The sequence below is a fragment of the Bactrocera oleae genome, unplaced genomic scaffold, assembly GCF_042242935.1.
Source record: "Bactrocera oleae isolate idBacOlea1 unplaced genomic scaffold, idBacOlea1 ctg00000013.1, whole genome shotgun sequence".
Taxonomy (NCBI): Eukaryota; Metazoa; Arthropoda; class Insecta; order Diptera; family Tephritidae; genus Bactrocera; species Bactrocera oleae.
In genome coordinates, this window is record NW_027212756.1 from 11,602 (window position 1) to 20,000 (window position 8,399).

General features: G+C 26.1%; 2 non-coding genes and 1 pseudogene across 2 annotated transcripts; all 3 read left to right on the top strand.

Annotated features, from left to right (window-relative positions):
- Window positions 1-4,060: 4,060 nt before the first annotated feature.
- On the top strand, window positions 4,061-6,050 carry LOC138858738 (small subunit ribosomal RNA). Its single transcript, XR_011397772.1, has one exon. It is a non-coding gene; the product is annotated as a small subunit ribosomal RNA (ribosomal RNA).
- A 623-nt stretch (window positions 6,051-6,673) lies between these two features.
- Window positions 6,674-6,852, top strand: LOC138858740 (5.8S ribosomal RNA). The gene has a single exon (XR_011397774.1). It is a non-coding gene; the product is annotated as a 5.8S ribosomal RNA (ribosomal RNA).
- A 502-nt stretch (window positions 6,853-7,354) lies between these two features.
- The window catches only part of LOC138858757 (large subunit ribosomal RNA), a 4,660-nt pseudogene continuing 3,615 nt past the window's right edge, over window positions 7,355-8,399 (top strand).

Below are 8,399 nucleotides of genomic sequence, written 5' to 3' on the forward strand. Positions count from 1 at the left end.
TTCATATAAGTATTAATTGTATAAAGTCTATGAAGTAATAAATTTTCATATAAGTATTAATTGTATAAAGTCTATGAAGTAATAAATTTTCATATAAGTACTAAATGTATAAAGTCTATGAAGTAATAAATTTTCATATAAGTAGTAAATATATAAAGTCTATGAAGTAATAAATTTTCATATAAGTATTAATTGCATAAAGTCTATGAAGTAATAAATTTTCATATAAGTATTAATTGTATAAAGTCTATGAAGTAATAAATTTTCATATAAGTATTAATTGTATAAAGTCTATGAAATAATAAATTTTCATATAAGTATTAATTGTATAAAGTCTATGAAGTAATAAATTTTCATATAAGTACTAAATGTATAAAGTCTATGAAGTAATAAATTTTCATATAAGTAGTAAATATATAAAGTCTATGAAGTAATAAATTTTCATATGAGTATTAAATGTATAAAGTCTATGAAGTAAAATATAAAGTCTATGAAGTAATAAATTTTTATATAAGTATAAAAAATATAAAGTCTATGAAGTAATGAATTTTCATATAAGTAGTAAATATATAAAGTCTATGAAGTAATAAATTTTCATATAAGTATTAAATGTATAAAGTCTATGAAGTAAAATATAAAGTCTATGAAGTAATAAATTTTTATATAAGTATAAAAAATATAAAGTCTATGAAGTAATAAATTTTCATATAAGTATTAATTGTATAAAGTCTATGAAGTAATAAATTTTCATATAAGTATTAATTGTATAAAGTCTATGAAGTAATAAATTTTCATATAAGTATTAATTGTATAAAGTCTATGAAGTAATAAATTTTCATATAAGTATTAATTGTATAAAGTCTATGAAGTAATAAATTTTCATATAAGTATTAATTGTATAAAGTCTATGAAGTAATAAATTTTCATATAAGTATTAATTGTATAAAGTCTATGAAATAATAAATTTTCATATAAGTATTAATTGTATAAAGTCTATGAAGTAATAAATTTTCATATAAGTATTAATTGTATAAAGTCTATGAAGTAATAAATTTTCATATAAGTATTAATTGTATAAAGTCTATGAAGTAATAAATTTTCATATAAGTATTAAATGTATAAAGTCTATGAAGTAAAATATAAAGTCTATGAAGTAATAAATTTTTATATAAGTATAAAAAATATAAAGTCTATGAAGTAATGAATTTTCATATAAGTATTAAATGTATAAAGTCTATGAAGTAATAAATTTTCATATAAGTATTAATTGTATAAAGTCTATGAAGTAATAAATTTTCATATAAGTAGTAAATATATAAAGTCTATGAAGTAATAAATTTTCATATAAGTATTAAATGTATAAAGTCTATGAAGTAAAATATAAAGTCTATGAAGTAATAAATTTTTATATAAGTATAAAAAATATAAAGTCTATGAAGTAATGAATTTTCATATAAGTATTAAATGTATAAAGTCTATGAAGTAATAAATTTTCATATAAGTATTAATTGTATAAAGTCTATGAAGTAATAAATTTTCATATAAGTATTAATTGTATAAAGTCTATGAAGTAATAAATTTTCATATAAGTATTAATTGTATAAAGTCTATGAAGTAATAAATTTTCATATAAGTATTAATTGTATAAAGTCTATGAAGTAATAAATTTTCATATAAGTAGTAAATATATAAAGTCTATGAAGTAATAAATTTTCATATGAGTATTAAATGTATAAAGTCTATGAAGTAAAATATAAAGTCTATGAAGTAATAAATTTTTATATAAGTATAAAAAATATAAAGTCTATGAAGTAATGAATTTTCATATAAGTATTAAATGTATAAAGTCTATGAAGTAATAAATTTTCATATAAGTATTAAATGTATAAAGTCTATGAAGTAATAAATTTTCATATAAGTATTAAATATGAAGTCATACAAGTTAAAAATTTAAAAAAAAAATCGATTGTAAAAATACTTTTGATGTTATTAGTTGTATTATGACCATGACGATATTTGAAAATGATATAAATTACCCACGTATATATGAGTTTTTAAATTTTAAATAGGTTAAAAGAATTTTTCCATATATTTTCGGGTTGGTAACGTCAACATGGGAGAGAACATTTATAACAAATTTGCACAAATCTGCTCAAATTGACATATACTGAAATAGTACTTATATGAAAATTTATTACTTCATAGACTTTATACATTTAGTACTTATATGAAAATTTTTTACTGCTAGGAAATGTATTATACTTTTATATATTTGAATTCCTTATGTTAGTTTATTAGTAAGAAATTGTTTTTAAATACTTATAAGTATGAATATTACTATACTTATATGATTTATGTATTTGGTACTTGTATGAAAATTTTCATACTTGTATGACTTTATTTACTTAGTATTTATATGGAAATATTTTTTACTTTATATGTATTTTTAAGTAAATATGAAAATGAAAGTTGATTTTGTGTGCCTTTTTATTCCTGGTTTTTATACAGTTAGTTTAAATAGAAATAGATTTTGTTTTATACAAAACTCTATATTCTGTACTAACATATTGTATATAATGAGCGTTTTTTATTCCTGGTTTTTATACAGTTAGTTTAAATAGAAATAGATTTTGTTTTATACAAAATTCTATATTCTGTACTAACATATTGTATATAATGAGCGTTTTTTATTCCTGGTTTTTATACAGTTAGTTTAAATAGAAATAGATTTTGTTTTATACAAAACTCTATATTCTGTACTAACATATTGTATATAATGAGCGTTTTTTATTCCTGGTTTTTATACAGTTAGTTTAAATAGAAATAGATTTTGTTTTATACAAAACTCTATATTCTGTACTAACATATTGTATATAATGAGCGTTTTTTATTCCTGGTTTTTATACAGTTAGTTTAAATAGAAATAGATTTTGTTTTATACAAAACTCTATATTCTGTACTAACATATTGTATATAAGCGTTTTTTATTCCTGGTTTTTATACAGTTAGTTTAAATAGAAATAGATTTTGTTTTATACAAAACTCTATATTCTGTACTAACATATTGTATATAATGAGCGTTTTTTATTCCTGGTTTTTATACAGTTAGTTTAAATAGAAATAGATTTTGTTTTATACAAAACTCTATATTCTGTACTAACATATTGTATATAATGAGCGTTTTTTATTCCTGGTTTTTATACAGTTAGTTTAAATAGAAATAGATTTGTTTTATACAAAACTCTATATTCTGTACTAACATATTGTATATAATGAGCGTTTTTTATTCCTGGTTTTTATACAGTTAGTTTAAATAGAAATAGATTTTGTTTTATACAAAACTCTATATTCTGTACTAACATATTGTATATAATGAGCGTTTTTTATTCCTGGTTTCCTACAGTTAGTTTAAATAGAAATAGATTTTGTTTTATACAAAAACATAAAAAATCTATTATTCTATACTAACATATTGTAGAAATAAATATTAAACAATATTTTAGTTTTATTTGTGAGCTATTCTAATATTTACTCATAAAATATATGTGTAAAAGGATGGTTTTTAAATAAAATAAAATATTAATGTGTTGCACCCGAAAATACTTTTTATCATATATTTATTATTGAAATAAATATAATAGAATTTGAAATTATTAATTTCAAATCAAGAAAAAAATGTATATACTCTTAAAAAAATGTATATATATTACTATATGCATTGAAATAAAGTAAAATGTATAGAATGATATTATTTGAAAATTTTGCCAATATAAGAAGAAATATCGTTCTTACATAATAATTAAATAATAATATGTATAGAGAACGAAAATTCTTTTCACGATACCAAAACAAAAATTAAAAAAATCCATTTCAAAATCACACAATAGAAATGAAATATAATGAAAAAAAATATAATAAAGAAAGAAACATAGAAAAATTGTTGTGTATATTGTAAATGTTTTTATGTTTTGTGTATTTGTGTATAATTTTCAAATAAGAAAATATCATTTTAAACTTTTATATAATATAAAAAATATTATATAAAAAAGAAATATATATTATTCTGGTTGATCCTGCCAGTAGTTATATGCTTGTCTCAAAGATTAAGCCATGCATGTCTAAGTACAAACAAATTAAAAGTGAAACCGCAAAAGGCTCATTATATCAGTTATGGTTCCATAGATCGTTAACAGTTACTTGGATAACTGTGGTAATTCTAGAGCTAATACATGCAAAATAAACACGGACCTTTTGGAACGTGTGCTTTTATTAGGCTAAAACCAAGCGATTATTCGATCGTTATATTGGTTGAACTCTAGATAACTTGCAGATCGTATGGTCTCGTACCGACGACAGATCTTTCAAATGTCTGCCCTATCAACTTTTGATGGTAGTATCTAGGACTACCATGGTTGCAACGGGTAACGGGGAATCAGGGTTCGATTCCGGAGAGGGAGCCTGAGAAACGGCTACCACATCTAAGGAAGGCAGCAGGCGCGTAAATTACCCACTCCCAGTTCGGGGAGGTAGTGACGAAAAATAACAATACAGGACTCATATCCGAGGCCCTGTAATTGGAATGAGTACACTTTAAATCCTTTAACAAGGACCTATTGGAGGGCAAGTCTGGTGCCAGCAGCCGCGGTAATTCCAGCTCCAATAGCGTATATTAAAGTTGTTGCGGTTAAAACGTTCGTAGTTGAATTTGTGCTTCATACGGGTAGTACAACTATAATTGTGGTATGTACATTACCTTATGTATGTAAGCGTATTACCGGTGGAGTTCTTATATATAATTAATACAATGTATTTTTTATATATTCCTCCTATTTAAACCTGCTTCAGTGCTCTTCATCGAGTGTTGTTGTGGGCCGGTACAATTACTTTGAACAAATTAGAGTGCTTAAAGCAGGCTCCAAATGCCTGAATATTTTGTGCATGGAATAATGAAATAAGACCTCTGTTCTACTTTCATTGGTTTTTAGATCAAGAGGTAATGATTAATAGAAGCAGTTTGGGGGCATTAGTATTACGACGCGAGAGGTGAAATTCTTGGACCGTCGTAAGACTAACTTAAGCGAAAGCATTTGCCAAAGATGTTTTCATTAATCAAGAACGAAAGTTAGAGGTTCGAAGGCGATCAGATACCGCCCTAGTTCTAACCATAAACGATGCCAGCTAGCAATTGGGTGTAGCTACTACTATGGCTCTCTCAGTCGCTTCCCGGGAAACCAAAGCTTTTGGGCTCCGGGGGAAGTATGGTTGCAAAGCTGAAACTTAAAGGAATTGACGGAAGGGCACCACCAGGAGTGGAGCCTGCGGCTTAATTTGACTCAACACGGGAAAACTTACCAGGTCCGAACATAAGCGTGTAAGACAGATTGATAGCTCTTTCTCGAATCTATGGGTGGTGGTGCATGGCCGTTCTTAGTTCGTGGAGTGATTTGTCTGGTTAATTCCGATAACGAACGAGACTCAAATATATTAAATAGATGCTTTCAGGATTATGGTGTTGAAGCTTATATAGCCTTCATTCATGCGTTCATCTTGAATGTACAAGTGTTTGAATGTGTTTATATAAGTGGAGTCGTACCTGTTGGTTTGTCCCATTATAAGGACACTAGCTTCTTAAATGGACAAATTGCGTCTAGCAGTAACGAGATTGAGCAATAACAGGTCTGTGATGCCCTTAGATGTCCTGGGCTGCACGCGCGCTACAATGAAAGTATCAACGTGTATTTCCTAGACCGAGAGGTCCGGGTAAACCGCTGAACCACTTTCATGCTTGGGATTGTGAACTGAAACTGTTCACATGAACTTGGAATTCCCAGTAAGTGTGAGTCATTAACTCGCATTGATTACGTCCCTGCCCTTTGTACACACCGCCCGTCGCTACTACCGATTGAATTATTTAGTGAGGTCTCCGGACGTGATCACTGTGACGCCTTGTGTTTCACGGTTGTTTCGCAAAAGTTGACCGAACTTGATTATTTAGAGGAAGTAAAAGTCGTAACAAGGTTTCCGTAGGTGAACCTGCGGAAGGATCATTATTGTGTTCCTATCCGAAAAGAAAAAAAAATAATTATATAAAAACAAAATAAAAAAAAAGAATAAAAAAGAAAAAAAAGTTTTCTTTTTGTTCTTTTCATTCAAAATGTTTTGAATTATACAATGTTTTGAATGTTTTTCTGTTTTTTTTTTTTTTTAACTCCTTGTAATGCATTATGACAATATATATTATATTGTGAACTTCGCATACATTGTATTTGAACGCAATAAAAAAACCTTTAAACATATAGCTGTACTTATTATTTATATAGAAAATAATATTTAATTGTGATATTTATATAAAATATTATAAATGATAAGTTAACTTGTTCACATTAACGTGTGTAATACCTTTTTTTTATGGTATTTTCTATTTGTGATTAAAAACATGTTGAAAAATTTAAAAAAAGAAAACGCACAAATAGAGAAGAAAATAATATATAAAAGGTATTACTGTTTTTGTTGACCTAAGACATGCGCAGCTGCAAATGTTTGGGTTTAAAATTACAATTTATTGAAAGATGTTTTAAACTTATGTATTAAAAATTTATTATTGATTAATTATTAATACTTTCAATAAATTAAAATTCTTTGACTTTGAATTAAAAAAATACAAAAAAATTATCACTCTAAGCGGTGGATCACTCGGCTCATGGGTCGATGAAGAACGCAGCAAACTGTGCGTCATCGTGTGAACTGCAGGACACATGAACATCGACATTTTGAACGCATATTGCGGTCCATGCTGTTATGTACTTTAATTAATTTTAAAGTGCTGCTTGGACTACATATGGTTGAGGGTTGTAAGACTATGCTAAATTAGTTGCTTATTCTTTTAGTCAATTAATAGAATTTAAGCATATGGCATATTATTGGATTGTATTTTTCAATCCATAATATTAATAGCATAAAAAGAAATATAGAAAATATATTCTTGAATACCTCATATTTGAACGAAAATTTATGATAAATGAGAATCTTAGTATTCCCATAAAAGAAAAAATTTTCAACATTATTTAAATTATATTAAATAATACATAAGAGGAATGTCTAGCATAAAATAAATTTTTATTCTAGAATTAATTCACTCTATTGTATTGAGAAAAATTTATAATAAAAAAAAATATATGATATGTGGAGGAATAATGTTGTTAATTTTATTAATTATTATATTATGAATTTTAAAAAGGGATGAAAAGATTGAATAATATTGAGTAATCAAGATATAAAAATATATTTCTTTAAAATAGCAAATAGCAAAAAAATTAAATAAAAATAAACAAATCAATCTAAAATATATTTTATACAACCTCAACTCATATGGGACTACCCTCTGAATTTAAGCATATTAATGAGGGGAGGAAAAGAAACTAACAAGGATTTTCTTAGTAGCGGCGAGCGAAAAGAAAATAGTTCAGCACTAAGTCACTTTGTCTATATGGCAAATGTGAGATGCAGTGTATGGAATATCTTAATATCTAGTATGAGAAATTAACGATTTAAGTCCTTCTTAAATGAGGCCATTTACCCATAGAGGGTGCCAGGCCCGTATAACGTTAATGATTACTAGAAAGATATTTCCAAAGAGTCGTGTTGCTTGATAGTGCAGCACTAAGTGGGTGGTAAACTCCATCTAAAACTAAATATAACCATGAGACCGATAGTAAACAAGTACCGTGAGGGAAAGTTGAAAAGAACTCTGAATAGAGAGTTAAATAGTACGTGAAACTGCTTAGAGGTTAAGCCCGATGAACCTGAATATCCATTATGAAAAATTCATCATTATAACTGTAGTATTTAATTTTAAATATTATAATAATAGTGTGCATTTTTTTCATATAAGGACATTGTAATCTATTAACATAATAAAATATTTATCAAAAGATCATTGGTTTTTAAGTTTATTCAAATTAATTTGCTTTTAGCTTATTAACATAGAATAATTACTGATGATTTGATAAAGTGTTGATAGATTTTATTATATATAATGCTAAAATTCTTTTGAATTTTACAATAATATTATTATCATTGATTTTAATATTAATTGTATGCATTTATATGATTAACAATGCGAAAGATTCAGGATACCTTCGGGACCCGTCTTGAAACACGGACCAAGGAGTCTAACATATGTGCAAGTCATTGGGTTATATTAAACCTAATGGCGAAATTAACTTAACTGTATTAATAATGGGATTAATTTTTAATGTATTACATTATTAATTCAATCCCGGGGCGTTCCATATAGTTATGTATAATGATAATTTATTATTATTTATACCTCTAACTGGAGCGTACCTTGAGCATATATGCTGTGACCCGAAAGATGGTGAACTATACTTGATCAGGTT